This window comes from Manis javanica, chromosome 5, assembly GCF_040802235.1.
Source record: "Manis javanica isolate MJ-LG chromosome 5, MJ_LKY, whole genome shotgun sequence".
NCBI lineage: Eukaryota > Metazoa > Chordata > Mammalia > Pholidota > Manidae > Manis > Manis javanica.
Genome location: NC_133160.1, coordinates 17,513,319 through 17,529,850, shown reverse-complemented (window position 1 = coordinate 17,529,850; position 16,532 = coordinate 17,513,319). Strand labels below are relative to the sequence as shown.

General features: G+C 45.1%; 1 long non-coding RNA gene across 7 annotated transcripts in view; it reads right to left on the bottom strand.

Moving 5' to 3' along the window:
* Positions 1–698: 698 nt before the first annotated feature.
* Positions 699–16,532, bottom strand: part of LOC108390437 (uncharacterized) — a 58,631-nt gene continuing 42,797 nt past the window's right edge. For 3 of the 7 annotated variants that reach the window (XR_012131341.1, XR_012131343.1, XR_001851498.3), the window contains 2 exons: positions 7,493–8,606; positions 699–2,051 (listed from right to left, as the gene is read on the bottom strand). This is a non-coding gene — a long non-coding RNA (uncharacterized lncRNA). Of the gene's footprint in view, positions 2,052–7,492; positions 8,607–15,407; positions 15,499–16,532 lie in introns of all 7 variants that reach the window. The other 4 variants (XR_012131344.1, XR_012131345.1, XR_012131342.1 and 1 more) reach the window with 3 other exon arrangements.

Genomic DNA, 16,532 nt, shown 5'->3' with positions numbered 1-16,532 from the left:
ACCCTCCCTATTTTGTCAAAAGCGTTTCCAAACATTATACTTGGAAGAGGTCTACAGTTTTCACAATAGGGTCTATGAAACAAACAAACAAAAAAATCTCTAAGTACCTCTGGATTAATATGGGACTTATTTTTCTTCTGTATGGTATAGGACAACACCCCATCTCCATGATCCACAGGTCTTTGGTAAAAGTCTGGCACATGCAACGAATTCATATCCCAGAAAGTTTAGGGGAGGATTGGAAGTAGAAATAAAAGAGAAGGGGCTGGGCACCATGCATCCACCCAGATGTCAGGGCAGAGTAACAAGAAGTACCACAAAGGACTGGACAGGCCAGAATTCCAAAGATAAGGAGTCCCTATCAGTGGTGATGGTGAGAAAGCCCCCCAAGTCACAGAAATTTCCCCAGGCCATGAGATGGGAGTTACAGCTGACTCCATGTTGTTCAAAGTGGCAAGATGGCCCCATCTGGTACCTGTGGCTTTAGTAATCATTGTAAAAAAAATATAAAACCACCAGAAACCAAATCACTGCCAAGAAATAATCAACCATTACTATGCTTATATAGTACTATATATATATATAGGTGATTGTATTGTATATGTGTGTGTGTGTGTATAATACAATGCAATGCAATATATATGGGAATACAGTCAAGTTTCAAAATTAGAATCATAATGAACACACACAAATCCCACTCTTTAAACTTTATTTCATATCCTCAAACATGCCTTTAGTGTTTATAAAGTATTCCATCATATGGAGGTGCTGTCATCAGTTCTTCTAATATTTGACATTTACATTTTGTTTAACTGTTCACTTACAAATAATACTATGCATGAAAATCTTTGCACATAATCTGTGTGTGTGTGGAACCCTGATTATTTCCTTAGGATAAATTCCAAGGTATAGAAAAACTAGGGCAAAGTCTATTAACTTTTTATCACTCATTAAATACATTGTCAAATCACTGTTTTATTAGACTTTTAATAGGCCTATCAGCAATGCGTAAGAGTCCATCTTGTGCCATATCCTTATCAGCCCTGGGTTTTACCCTATTTTTTTTCTTTTTATAATCTATATTTTTTTATTTTTAACTGTAACATATTTGTAGCAGTTTGTTTGCAAAGCTGTCTCCAACGGTTTGATGTATTTTCTTTTATTTCAGGGTGCATGTACTATATTAATATCAGAACTATACATCAATATTGCTTTTAAAGATTGTTGCAGAAATTCTCAAAGCACACCCGCAAATCTAATTCATTGAAATACAAAAACATAGTTATTTACATTCAGTACTAAAGAGATTATTTAATGCTAGGGAAAACATTACGAATATATGCAGCAGGTCCACTAAAATGCAATCATCTTGATAAATATGAGGAAGTAATTGGTAAATTTGATGCCCATTCTTTTAAAACAATTTATAGAACATAAGGAATAAGAAGATCTGAGCCTAAAACAGCACGATTTAAGTATGTATCTCAAAATGGTAGTCAATTTCATACTTAGTGGCAATGTATAAATAACACTGCTATTAAAAAAAAGAACAAGACGAGAATGTCCCTTAAAACATTGGCACTAATAATTGCTCTAGAAATTCTAGTCAAAGCAATAAGGCAAGAAAAAATTGAAGTGAAACTATTATTAAAGAAAAAACAAAATTATGAATTTGTTCATGATATGAGTGTCTACCTCAAACCACAAGATAATTAACTAAAAATGCATTATATTAATTTACAGATGAATAAAGAGGCTTCATATGAAATAAACATACATTTTGCAATGATGCAATAATAACAATTAGAAAATTGAATGAACATCTTTCAGTTTCACAACTGGAGACTCCAAGAGACTCCTGGGTTACGACTCACTGTGCTGTGAGCCTACGAGCAAAACGAGTCGTAGTAGGGAGCAAGGCTGCGAGGAGTCAGGGAGAACTGGGACTTCTGAAAACAGGCTGGAGTGCCCAGGGCCAATGGCTGTGCATGGCTGGGTCAGAAGAGTCAGGATCATGTTGATACCTTCCTCCAGGTGTATTCTGGAAGCATCTAAATACGAGCATAGAATCTGCATGTGCATCTATCTGCTCAGACACCCCCCCACAGTGGGCATTCCCCAGAGGCAAGAACTTGCCTAGTCCCACTTGCTGATGGCATGATTTGGGGGACCCACAGAGAGAAGCAGGTTCATCAGATCTCCCCTGCGGCCCATGTCTTTCTCCTCTCTACCGTCCTGGACTATTGATGGCTCCTTTAGGTAATGGACCTCCCAGAATACCAAATCAAAGCCATGATGTGCACTCTAACCCTCCATCTCTTCCACCTTAGCCAAGCTTTTAGCTTTAAAAGCCTCTGAGAAAAGGCCTTTCCTTTGTTGTACATTTTACCACTCTGCTCCTGACACAGTACCTAATGAGTATGACTTGATGGCACAAAATAGGGTAGCACTGAGTGAGAGACCCTCCCATCCCTGCCTTGATCCCTGAGCCCTGTTACTGCCTTCTCTCCACTCCATGAGATCTCATTCACCTTGGGACTCCTCACATACCCCCCACTGGCCCCTGGAAGCTTACCAACTGCCAACCCCCCTAATATCAAGTAAAGAGCAGTGAATGGGCAATATTGTGTAGCAGAGAATAAGCCCTACTAGAAGTCAGGAAGCTGGGTCTGTAACCCAGGCCCTGCCATGTTATTGGCAGTGAAACTTGACCTTGGCATTCAGCTTCCCAGTCTGTAAAATGGAGATAAGAATAGCCTGCTACAACAGCTTTGTAAGGGGTTAAGATTGATCAGCTTGTAAGTAATGGAATTATTTTTTAAAGAGGGCAAGACAGCAGTACATCAAAGTCATAGCGAAGCCAGCAAAGGCAACAGGTGCCCTGGCCGCGGGAGGCAGCGCGCAGCCCAGGACCTGCCAGCCTCTCAGAAGGGTCTGCCCCGAAGGTAGAGCTTTAAGTGCCACCAAGTCTCTGGGTAAAAACTGTTTGTCCTTGGAATTGTTCTTTACATCTTCAAAGTTATTATTTCCAAGGTGTTTTTCTTTTAAGAAAGGGGAGAATATAGTTAGTTTATACCCTGAGACCCAAGTCATAATCACAAAAGACCTTCATTCTCAAAATGTGATCAAAACCACCTCCTTCAGAGTGAGCTGGGGCATTGTTTCAATGCAGATTCCCAGGCCCTGGCCCTGAGCATCACTGAATTTCTCTGAACCTCAGCTTCCATGTCTGAAAAACAGGCTTAATAGTGCCCCTTACCTAAAACCTCAGTAAAAGAATTGAGATGGAACACATAAGCAAGTGAAAAGGGAAATGGCTTACAAGGAGAAGGCTGTAATTTGTAGCTGGACACGATGACCCTTAATGTCCCATCCAAATGAGGCCTCCATTCTCCCAGATCCCCAGTGATGTCTTAGGTCTCAAACAACTGACAGAGTGGTCTCAATTCCTGTCCATTCCTGTCTCCATCCTGGCCAAATGTACAGAAAGTGGCCCCCTTGGCCAGGCTCTCAGCCAAGGCTGGAGCTCTCAGAAAATAAGAATGTGTTATTTATGGAGGAAAATAAAAATGCACATGCAACATTGCACAGGAGCGATTTATGAGGTTTTATGGAAGTGTCACCAAAGGCCTACTCAGTCACTGCCAATGTCAGGTCTGCAAACACCTGGGACTCAGGCACTAAAGCTCCCTAATGGAGTCAGTGGGTGAGACAAGCTTGCCGAGGGAAGTGTGAGCCCGGGGGTGCAGGTGCCTGCACATGGGTGTTTGAAAGTGTGTGGAGCAATGAAAGTCAATGAACACACAGCGGCAGGGTGCAGGACAGCATGCGTCAGTGTGGGCCCCATAAGAGTGCACAGCAAGAGTCACACCAGGCAGTTACAGGGGCAGGAGGCTGAGCCACAATGCAGAAATGCACCAACTCACACTCTTTTCAAAGGACAGCAGCGTCCTGGGTGCTGCCAGGGAGGGGTTAGTCATCACCTTCAGCTGAAACTGAAGACCTTGGGGGATGTCAAGAAAAACAGAGTCTCATGGGGAAAGTCCCTAAGCTGAGTATTCAAGAATAAGTACAGTCTGGCCAATGGGAGAAAGGGTGACTTACTCACCTCCTCTAGTGTCCTAACCCCCACTGATGGTATGTTCCAGGTCTCTGAAACTTCTGTGAGTTCTGTGACCCAGCCTCATGCCTTTTGCTCTGCCCCATGCACTCCATCAGCTGCCCAGCCCTCCCACCACATGCAGGGGAGCCTAGAGGGGTTCCCTGTTTTCTGAGGGTTACCTGCTGTGGGAGACAGTTCAAGGAAGGACATAGAAGGTATGTTATTAAAGAGGAAAGGAGAAGGAGGAGGAGAAGGAAAAGGAGAGAAAGACTTTCCAGGCAAGTCCTTGAACCACCGGGAATCCATCTCCCCAAGAAGGCCTTCAAACTCCAAAGCAAGCAGAGCCATGCAGAACATGCAACAAGGAGGAGCCCCCACTTCCTCTCTCCCTTTCATTCCTCTGTATGAGGGAATCATGAGTTTGCAAGATCCCTTTGGTTGCCTGGGGCATGCAATCATCACATGCGTCCTCTCAGCACGTGAGGAAGGTCACTTCCCTGCAAGACAGGGAGGAGCTCAGGGCAAGTGTGGTTTGTGGAATGAAACCAGTCCCTTCCATTAATTACCCCTGGTGAGCCAGGAGGTTGGCCTGGCTTAGAGCCTGAGGGCAAGGAGTCTATCAATACCAGCCACATGCTACATCCAGAGCTGGGCGCTTCCACATGCCCTATCCTGTCTTCATCCAAACTCTGAAAGGGGAAGTTAGCATCACTCCAACATGCGCTAAGACTTGAAGGACCCAAGCGGCTGTGACACTTGCTCAAAGACATGGATGGAGAGTGGCAGAGCTTTCTTCCAGCTAGAACAGGAGACTCCTTCCTCCTTCCTCAGGGCCTTTAAAACATTGTCCCGGCCTCATCCATCCTTTTGCTGGTCTCTCCTCCTCCCTTTCCCTGGGTTGCCAGTTTCTGCAGGTCAGAGACCAGTTCTCCTTGCTCATCCCAGAGGCCAGCACAGGCTGGCAGGGCAGGGCAGTGCTCATGGAATGATCAAGGAGAGAAGGAAAGATGGGAATGTTCTTTCTAAGCAGCACCACCCTTTCTGACTTCAGGAGGTAGCTCAGGCTTGCTGAGCGCCAGGAGGAAAAGGTAAGGGCCAATGTCTCTGCATCCTGGAACTTTAAGATTTACACGTGCTCTCACACACACACATGCACACACATACACACATAGTGTCTGCCCCCACTTGCCACTGAGCGTCTCCTAGTGGGCAGGGAACATGACTACAAAGGGATTGAATTCAGGCCCTGGGCTCCCAACCCCACAGAACAAGCCCCTGCCCTGGGAAAGCATCCATGTCACATTCCCTTTCAGTCTTGGTCAGTCATTCTGTGAGCTGGACAGGGTAAGGATCGGTTCATCTCTGTACCTGCCCCAGGGACTAGCAGCCAGTCCATCACATGAAGGACCCTCAGAGTATGAGGGCTGTGACCCGTGGTGCCGACCAAGAGCCCACAGCCTTGTGCCACTGAGCTGACTTTGTCAGCATTTGGGGAGTGGGTGGGCGGGAACCAGTGCTGTGTCTGGGCCCATTGCAGAGGGTCCAGGCTGCATTCACTAGAACAATCCAGAGAAGAAAAGCTAATGGATGGATTGCAGTTATTGATACTACTGACCCCTTACGTGCCCCAAAATCTTTTGTATGCCATTGCTCAGGTTTTCCAAATGGAAAACTATCAGTGGAAGATCTTGATGGTGAGCAAACATGGAATGAAGTTATAAAATTTGTGAATGGTAGTTGTGCCAGATCAATGCTCCCAAACTTCCATGTGTACATGAACCACCTGGGATCTGTTAAAATGCAGCTCTGATTCAGTAGGTCTAAGGAGAGGCCTGAGATGCTCTGTTTCTAAGCAACCCCTGGGTGATGCTTCCGGATGTAGAACAGAAAGGGGCCTAAGTTCAAGATGGCTGGTGCTGACTATATCACATATCCCATGCTGTTCCTGGCTTCACCACTCAGAAGGAGCCTCAGTGCTGTGAGGGAAGACACAGGTCCCCACATTGCAAAACTGCTTCCCAGCCAGGGCCCCATTGCTCCAGGCACCGAACAGCCAATGGTGCCACAGGCTTCCCAACCCTATTCCACATACCTGTCTTTACACCTGCTGGGCCCCTGCCTAAAATGCCCTCTCTTTCCTTGAGGCTTTAGAAACTTCTACTCATCCTTCCTCCCTCTATCCCCAGCACCTTTTCCACTTCTGCTACTAGCTACTTGTATACACTTAGGTAAGCTATTTCATGACTTTCAGCCTCAGTTTCCTCATCTGAAAAATGGGGGTGGTAGTAATTTCCATCTTCCAGGGATTTTCTAAATGTTAAATGAAATGATATACATAAAATACTTAACAAGGTGCCTGAATACAATAAGTAATGAAAAAATAAATAAGTCACCAAACTTGAATGTTACCTCTTCTGTGGAATCTTCCTGGAATTTTCCATCTTCCTGTTTTCACTGTCTCCACAATACCTGGTTTCCACCTCTCTGATGGCCCTTATCACCCAGCATTGCAATGACCTGTTGACTGTGCTATCTTGCCTGGTAAGTTGTAAGTGCCTAGAGGTCGAGACCGTGCTCTTCCCATCACTGCTTTTCCAGAATCTAGTGCAGAGCTGAACCCAGAGAGGACACTCAGCAAGGGGTCCCAGGGCAGCCACAGCCTGGTGCTTCCAGGACAGCTCTGTGTCTGAGGGTGGCACATCTCACAGGAGCAGTACAGTTAATGGGAAGACTCTGGGAAGCTGAAATTCTATTTAAATAAGTTTTTCAGATAACTGAAGATTTCTCATCCAGGGAAAACATCTTTCTCTTTAATTTTAAACAATTTATCAAAAATTTCTTAAACAGAACACAATGGTGCTGATATAACCTTCCCAAGATGACTTATGGACATCAAGAAGGCATTAATCTTTGCCCTTGGGATAGGATGACTACATACCTGGTTTGTCTGGGACAGTTCTGTATTGCAGTCTTTGCCTGGTACTACTATTTATAACACCTTTTCATTCTCCTAGGGTCCCCTAGTTTGAACATGCAATTATCAGGGGTAGGATATGATGGATCAAAACGATGGTCCAAGGGAACACTGAGATGAATATGAATATTTGCTGTGGGATTTTAAAAATATGGCCCCCAAATTCTTGGACACTTCTCCCATTTAGAGGTGGATCTCTAGCTCCTTTGAATCTAGGCAGGTTTACGACACCTGGATCAATAACACATAGCAGAAGTGGACCATTGCCATTTCCGGGCCTTAAGAAATTGTCATATTCCATCTCCTGTCTCTTAGGATGCTCAGTCTTGGGATCCAGCCACCATGCTGTGAGGAAGCCCAAGACACACTGAGGAGAGACTCCTGCAGAGAGGAATCGGGAGCCAGAACCAACTCACCAGCCACGTGTGCGAGTCATCTCAGAGGTGGATCCTCAGCTGGTGTTGTGTGGAGGACAGCTGTTCCTTCCAAACCGTGCTCAGATTGCACATTTGGGAGCAAAGTAGATGATTACTATTGTTTTCCATTACCCATTAGGGGTTACCTTTATGTAACAATAAATAATCAGAGCATTTTCCCAAAAACAAAATGCTACTGAAGTATTCTGTTTTGGGGGTTCTGGAATCTATGAGGAATCAGTCTCCTGCCTTCTCCCCCAAAGTTGGACTGGCACTGGCACTTCCAGGAGAGCATACAAAGAAACATCACAGGTTTGGAAGACGGAATCTCTGAGTTCCAGTCTCTCTGAAACTTCAAGCAAATTGCTTGAAGGTCCTCTCTGAACCTTAGTTTCTTTATCTGTAAAATGGAGATAGTAATAATATATCATGTCACAATAATGAACATAAAGTAGAGATTGGCAAACCTTATCTGCCAGGGGCCAGATAGTGAATATTTTGGGTTCTGAGGACTATACATTTTATTAGTCACATCTACTCAATTCTGCCATGGCAGCAAGAAAGCAGATACAGACATATGTAAACAAATTGGCATGGCTGTGTTCCAATAAAACCTTTTTTACAAAGCAGGATTGGCCTGTGGGCTATAGACTGCAGATCTCTGCTCTGAAGGATTGGAAAGTTAATGGCATAAATGCTAGCTACCATTAACATAAGTATTATTATTACAATATTAATACTATATTAATACAATTTTCTTTAATACAACTTTCTTTGGTCAGAAAAGTTTGGTGAGGATTTCACCAGGCCCGGAAAAACCTCAGGGTTCACCAAGCGTTCACCCTGAGATTTAGCAGAAAACCCAGTAACAAAATGTGTCACTCTAAGGGGGTGACATGGAGGAGTTTCACAAATTGCTCTGTCATCGTCTTCTGAGAAGTCTTCGCCAAGTCATCTTACCTTTTGAATCGAGGTCGTTCATCTGTGCAATGAATATACACATCACAACCCTTTCTGGGGAAATTACCATTTAAGATCCAGAGCTAAGAATTTAGTCATATGTCCATTACTTCCTTCAGATGCAAGCCCCTGGGCAAGGATTTTGAAGTTCAGCCTTAGGACAATAAAAGGAAGTAGATAAGGGAGGGGAGGAGGGAGAGACAGGGAGAAGCAATCATGGAGAAGAGGCTGAAGGAGACGTGCCCCTTATAAACTCCATCCCCCCCAGTATCCCATTCACTCATTTGCTCTGTGTATTGCCTGCCAGTTGGTCCCGAGTTGGGACTGGGTAACCAGAAGCGACTAAGACACTCCCTACCCCTGCATGGACGGAGCCTGCATGGAGCGAGCGGAAGAGGCCATTAAGTAAGACGTGGCAGTAACAGTGTTGTGTGTTGTGAAAGGGGAAGTGAAGGGTGGGGACCACCACTTGGGGGTGGAGGATCTGGCCCAACGGTGGGTCAGGAGAGGTCTCCCCAAGGAAATGACATCGAAGCCAAGACCGAAGGGCTGAGTGGGAATGAGTCATTATCCTCTGCCTTCCTCCTCTTCGTGAACTTACCCCCATGCTTAAACACATCTCCTGACACCCATCCAGCACGAGATCACTGCTCCTCTCTGCTCCTGGGCTGAGTCTTCCCTTGCCTACATGGGCCAAAACCTCCTTTTGCTCACTTAAACCTTTGCCTGAATCATCAATGCTGTTAAGATAGAAATCAAAAGCCCTAACATGACCCACCAGGGTTGTTATGTGGTTCCTGAGACCCCCTCCATCTCATATCACAGTCACCCATTGGTAACTCTGCTCTGGCCTCCCTGGGTTATTTTCCAGGCCTTCCTACCACATGCCCTTGGCATATGCTCTTCCCTCTACCTAGAATACTTCCTCCTCCTCTTTTTGCCTAGTTAATTCCTACTTATCCTCCTGATCTCAGATGACTTATTTCCATAGTAAAGCCTTCTCTGACCTCTCCAACTCATTAAAAGGCCCTGGTTTTAAGTTTGCAAAGCCCCTCTCCTTGGCACCTACCACAGGTGCAATTTCCATGACCGACATGAAGATTTGACCACAAGCCTCAGAAACTTGTCAATGCTGTTTCTTGTGTTTCTTGCTTCCCTCCAGCACCAGGGCCTGGTGCATAGTGGGAGCCTAACTAAGCTATTCATTTCAATGACTAAAATGTTGGATGCAAAGCTGTAGTGCCATAGAATTTCTACTTGCAAATTCTTGAAAATATAAGAGCCCCAACCCATTAAGCATATGGGTTCATAAAAGCAGGTGTGGTGTGGCGAGGAAAAATGTCTGCCAGGAAGTCGGAAGAGCTAAGTCAGAATCCCATCTCTAATTGCCCTTTACTTCTAAGTTTCCTGTCTGTGCAGTGGTGACATAATTGCATCCTCCCGAGCCACCTCTTGGACTTGCTGGGCATAACAAGACCACTTCAAGGATGTATACATACGAGTTTCCTTTGGCCCAGCCTCCGCCAAAGAATCAAGAAGGATGCATCAGTCCCCTGGGGCCCCTACTCTGTGCTGACTCTGGGGCGGGAAGCACAAGCTTTCTGGGACGCCACAAAGAGGCGGGCATCAGAGGGGCCTGAGCTGTCGTGAGCCCTGCAGTATTGATCACCAGCCTTGCAGAGGGAACATTTGCCTTTCTTCCCCTTCCAAATAATTAAAGTATAATATTTTATGGCCTGATAAAATTTACTGGGACCCTTGGCACGTAATTATAGTGCTTCTTTAAAGGAGACCCCATAAAAGATGCATGATTAGAAAGTTAAGGATCTGGATAGAATTACAACGATGTGACAAATAATTTACAAGTGATAAACTGTCCAAGGGGGAAAAAATTCCAATAAGCTCTGATGAAGGCTAACAATTAAAATAATAAATTCCCCAAGAGCAAGGGTAAACTTTTTTTCTTGGTCACAGGCTTACACTTCAGGAGCCACAAAGAAGAACAAGCCTTCTGGTCAAAGTCAAGTCCTGGTTCCCGAGGTGTCTATTCTTTCTATAGCTATGGATTTATTTTTGAACTTACATGCTTACTTATTTAATCTTTTTAGTAATTTATTCATCCACCAATTTATCCTTTCTTATCTCTAACCTTTCTTTCCATCCACCATCAATTCCATTCCTTCTTCCTTTCACCCACCCCATCTACCCATCCTTCTGTTCATTCATCTATCTATTCATCTGTGTCCATCTGTTCATGTATCCATGTATTAATTTATGGATCTACCCATTCATTTAGTTTCATTTTTCCTTCATCTGTCCATCTGTGCTAAGAAGGTTCTTCGCTATTTCTAAAACAGCACTGTCCAAAAGAACTATAATATGAGCCCCTAACTAATTTTACATTTTTGAATAGCCCTATTAAAAAATCAAAAATAAACACATGAAACCAATTTAAATTATAAACACACTAGTTAACAACTGTTTTTTATGAGACAGTATGAGTGTTTTACTATATTTCATATACTTTTAATATAAAATATTAATACCATGTAGCAATTTTTCAGTGACTGTATTTAACTCATTATATTCAAAATATTCTCATTTGAATGTGTAATCAATATGAAAGTACTAACCAGTTATTTTCTATTCTTCTTTTCATCTTAAGTCTTCAAAACCCAGTGTGTATTTTACCCTTGCACCTCAGCCCAGTCAAACTGGCCGCATTTCAAGTGCTCAACAGCCTCTTGTGTTTCTTGGCTACCATACTGGACAGCCTGGTTCTAGGTCTTCAAAGATGGATCAGAGGGAGCTTCGCCCCTGAAGAGTTCATGCTCAGGTGAGGACAGAGAACTAAGTTGTTGACCAAGAGACTCAGTGCACGTCTCATGGGCTATCTCACTTACTCTTCACATCTAAGCTAAACCATTCTCCCATCTTATACTCGGGGAAGCTTAGACTCAGCGAGAAGGGATTGAAAAGTCCTAGAATCAAATCGAGCATTTGAGACCACTGTGTCAAATGGTCAGGGCAGGCAAGGATGAGCAACTCTGGCAAGTTAAAAGGGGGCTGTCCAGCCCCACCTGTTCCTGGCGAGGCCAGGAATCAGGTGCTGGGCCCGCCAGGAGGTAAGGAAGGAGCCACACAGCAGAAGGGTCTTCCCAGACAAAGCAGACAAACAGAAAGAAAGGGAAGAACTAGCACTCTGTTATGCCAAGGCATGCCCCTGAGTGCTTCAAATATCTCAGGACAGAGACCCAAGGAGAATACATTCAGGAGAATAAAAAAGTTTACAGACATCATAACCTTGCACCAAACATCATCCTATCCTCTCACGCACAGCAAAGAGGATCCTACGACCAGTTCACTGTGTGGTGCCCGAGTCTGAGCAGTGAATGATATTGCTGATGGTGACGGACGCTGGTAGCAAGCTTAACAGTATCTCTGATCTGCTCTAGTGGGCCAGCGCGTCACCTGCCTGGTTTACTGATGCCCTTGTTTTAGAGAAGAGGAAACTGAGGCACTTTTCCAAAGCATATCAGGGGTCCTCCACCCTGTGTCACTTGCATAGACCCGCTAGGAGCATTTCATAGGAAACGGGCTTGGCCAGACAGGATACCAGCTGGCCACGGTGGGTGTGAAAGTGAGGACCCTATGATCATTGTTTCCACCGAGGTCATGTCCAGTGGGAAGAGGAATCTTCAGGCCGGTAAAGTCCCTCAGAGTTCCCAGTGCTGTTCTAGATATCCTGAACAGGGTAAAGCGCAGGCAGAGAGGGTGAACTGCCACTGCTAGACGGGTACGGGAGGTGGCCAGGAAGGCTTCACAGAAGAGGTGACACACTTGGCAGCATGAAGTGTGTCTCTGACTCCCCAAGAAAAAATAATCTCTTTCCTTTCCACAAATTAGCCCCTTTGTCAGGCCCGTGGAGCCCAGGCTCGGGCGGCACCCCCACCGGGACCATTTCTGCCCCCTCCTCCTCGTCCCCCTCCACAGCCACTCACTCTGATTCCCCCGCAGGCACCGGGGAAGCCTGACACTACTCAACGCCATAACGGTTCAATGGAGAAATACAATCACTTGGATTTCTGAGAATGTATGTATTTGTTTAAGAACCCCTGTCTCTCTGAGGTACAGACAAAACCCTGCCGCTTAACACCTCCCAGCAAGGCACCGTGGGAATGACGTGGAGACTTGGGCTGTCAGTAGCGATATCGATCAGACAGGCTTCCCAGCAGGAACAGGAGAGACAAGGGGCAGGGGCGCGGAAAGGGGAGAGCATGGAGCCACAGCCAGGCAGAGACCGAGAGGGAGAGGGAGAGACCAAGGCTCTAGGGACACAGGAGGGAGACAGGAAAACGGCCAAGGCTGAGGGAAGGTGGCGCAGAGTTGGCGGGGGCGGGAAGCCGACAGAGCCAGCAGCAGGAGAGAGCGGGGACAGAGACGGGCCAGGCTCAAGACTAAGTAAATCAAGAACCAGAACGGGATAGAGACCAGATGACCAATGAGATTGGGGGAGAGAGAGAGAGAGAGACAGGATAAAGGACAGGGAGAAGGGCAGGCTGGGATGTCCAGCGTGCCCCCAGCACCCCGTGCCTGCTGCCCCCGGCCTTTGCTCTGCTCTTCCTTATGCCTAGAGGACTCTTGGCCCAGCTTTCCGCCCTTGGCTGAAGCAATACCTCCTCAGCAGAGTCTCCAGTGGTCACCCCATGCAATGTAGGTCTGTCTTGCACCAGCCCATTGTTCTCCATCAGAAAAAGACACCTAGCTGATTTCTTTTACAGAATTTCTTAGCTTTTTATTATTCATTTGTCTATTATCCCTTCCCAGAGCCACCATTGTCTTACCGTATCCTCAGGGCCTAGAATAGTGTCTGGCTTAGAGTACGTGGGACTTAACAACTAAGGAACAGATGAATGAATGAATGAATGAATGAGTGAGTGAGTGAATGGCAAGAAGAGCAAATCATTCCCAAGAACTCCTCTCTGGCTATTCAGGTTACCCAGGTGGAAAGATCATGACTTTGTTGCAGGGTTGGGTGTCAGTTGGCAATGCAAGCCTGTTCTCAGGACCTGTGGTGGAGACCAGGGTGGCAGCAATGGGCAGGCATCTGTATCCAAGGCCTACGGGCATCAGCCAGACCAAACAGGACCCTGGGAAGAGTGTGGCTGGGGAGCTGAGCATTTTCCACCCTGCTCTAAGCATCCCCCACCCACCCCAGTCTTCCTTGCAGACAGAAACGGTTCCATCCATGATTTTGCTTTGTCTTAAGTTGGGAATGGTCCTGTGAGCCAAAGTGCATGATACCCATGTGTGCTCCTCAGGCAACAAGAGTCCCTAACTCAGTGGGGCTCCCATCACCCCATTAGGACGAACATAGCCTCCCTTCTGCGCAAGTCTCCTTGTCTCTATGGAAAGTGCTCTCAAGAGCCATTTTGCAAGACTAGCCATTGGAAGGCACTCTGGGGGAACCTTCCAGACCAGAGCAGAGTGCTTGGGCCTCCCAGAGTGCTGGTGAAGGTCAGTCAGCTTTCTGGAGCCAGAACAGAGGCCATTACATGTACGTGTTCCTTGAGGCTGGCATGGAGGCTGTAATGGAGATCTCTGGGGTGGCCTGGCTGCAGGAGATGCAGAGAAATGCTGGACAGCTGGGTGGGAAGGACACTGGGTTTGAAATCCCAAAGTCAGGGGACTTTCCCAGTCACTTATAGGGTGACCCAGGAATATGACTCAATCGGACAATAGCATCGGAGGCAATACGGCAATACACAGCGCACCCCACCACAACTCTCTCTTTTTTTTCCTTTGACGTTCCTGCCCTCTCCCACATTTATGCATAGTAGCATTTATAGAGTAAATTTACATTTATGCATAGTTGCATTTATAGAGTAAATTTACAGTTCCAAATTTAATGTAATTGCACTCATAGAATAAATGCCCGGTCACATTCTGCTTTCCAGGTAATTGTGTAATACACATCTTGTGTTTCTTTGAGAACTTTGTCATTGACATTGTTAACAATTACATTGATGACCAGGATTTGACTTACCAGTCTCCTACTAATGTTCTTTCAAGGGTTAACCAGATTTTTGTAGTGAGAGATACTGATACCATAAACATCTCTGCTTATACCTAGTCCTTTCTTGAAGGTTATTTTCTCAGGATAAGTAACAGGGTGTGACAATAGATTAGCATATTATCCCCAAAGTTTGTAAGAATTTGGATGGTCACAAGGAACTTTGTGTGTATGATTTTTCAACCCAACCCCACCAGCATTAGACATTAAATATGATTTTTTTTTCCTTAGTTGGTTGATAGAATTCATTTTAATTCCTTTTGGATGGAATTAAGAACAATCATTTTTTTTAAATGCATGTGTACTCCTCCCATTACTTTATATGTGAGTTTTGGTTTAGGAATTTGCTCAGCTCATCTCCTAATCCCTCCTCTGCACCTGTAGACCTGGGTGCAAGTCAGCACCCTCTCTAGAAGGTGGAATGATATATTCAGGGAACTGAGTTACAAATCATGGGCAGAAACAGGCACGTGAAAAGATGCTAATCATCAAAGAAATGCAAATTAAAATCACAATGAGCTATCACCTCACACCAGTTAGGATGGCCACCATCCAAAAGACAAACAACAGCAAATGCTGGTGAGGCTGAGGAGAAAGGCGAATCCTCCTAAACTGCTGGTGGGAATGTAAGCTAGTTCAACTATTGTGGAAAACAACATGGAGGCTCCTCAAAAAGCTCAAAATAGAAGTACCATTCAGCCGAGGAATTCCACTCCTAGGAATTTACCCTAAGAATACAGGATCCCAGATTCAAAAAGACATATGCAATAGCCAAGAAATGGAAGCAACCTAAGTGTCCATCAGTAGATGAATGGATAAAGAAGATGTGGTACATATACACAATAGAATATTATTCATCCATAAGAAGAAAACAAATCCTACCATTTGCAACAACATGGATGGAGCTGGAGAGTATTATGCTCGGTGAAATAAGCCAGGTGGAGAAAGACTAGTACCTCATGATTTCACTCATCTGTGGAGTATAACAATAAAGAAAAAACTGAAGGAACAAAACAGCAGCAGACTCACAGAACCCAAGAATGGACTAACAGTTACCAAAGGGAAAGGGACTTGGGAGGGTGGGTGGGAAGGGAGGGATAAGAGGATTAAGGGGCATTATAATTAGCACACATAGTATAGGGGGGGCACAGGGAAGGCAGTACAACACACAGAAGACAAGTAGTAACTCTATAGCATCTTACTATGCTGATGGACAGTGACCGTAATGGGGTATATGGTGGGAACTTGATAATAGGGGCTATCTAGTAACCACAATGTTGCTCATGTGAAGTCTGAGCATAAAATTGTATATCAATGATACCTTAATAAATAAATAATAATAATAATAATAGTAATAAATAAAAAATAAATAAAATAGAAAATAAATCATGGGCAGACTTAGAGCTTCAAATCAGACCCTCACAATGGGATTAGGGCAGCCACAAGGCCCTGTGGTATAGATGGGGACACTGAGCCTCAATAGAGGTAAGTGACTTGTCCAAGGTCTAAGGTCCCAGTTGGTACCTTTTTGCCCACTTTCCCCAGCCAGTCATCTGCTGAGCCTGGCTGGGCTAGACTAGGTGGGTAATGATATTAACATGCTCTTGTGCCTCAGTCCCTGTGCTCAGCACTAAACACAAGTATTTCTCTTAATCCCTACAACAACACAGAGAAACAGACATTAGAGTCACCATTTTACAGGTGGAACTAAGAGAAAGCAACATTACCCAGACCATTCAGGATTCAAACCCAAAACTATGGGTCGATAAAGCTCATGGTGTAACCACTACACTAATCTCTGGATGTGAAAACATGATTGAAGGGTCAGGTAGTCAGGGAGCTGTGGGGACACAGTGAGAACCCCTTGCTGTGGAGCTGAGGAAGGCTTCCTGGAGGAGGTGATGTCCCATGGAGCATTGAAACATGAAGGGGGACTTGTCTGGTGGACAAGAGTCAGACTGCAGATTCAAGAGCTGAGAGCTGGGTCCCACAGAGAGCATGTGCCTG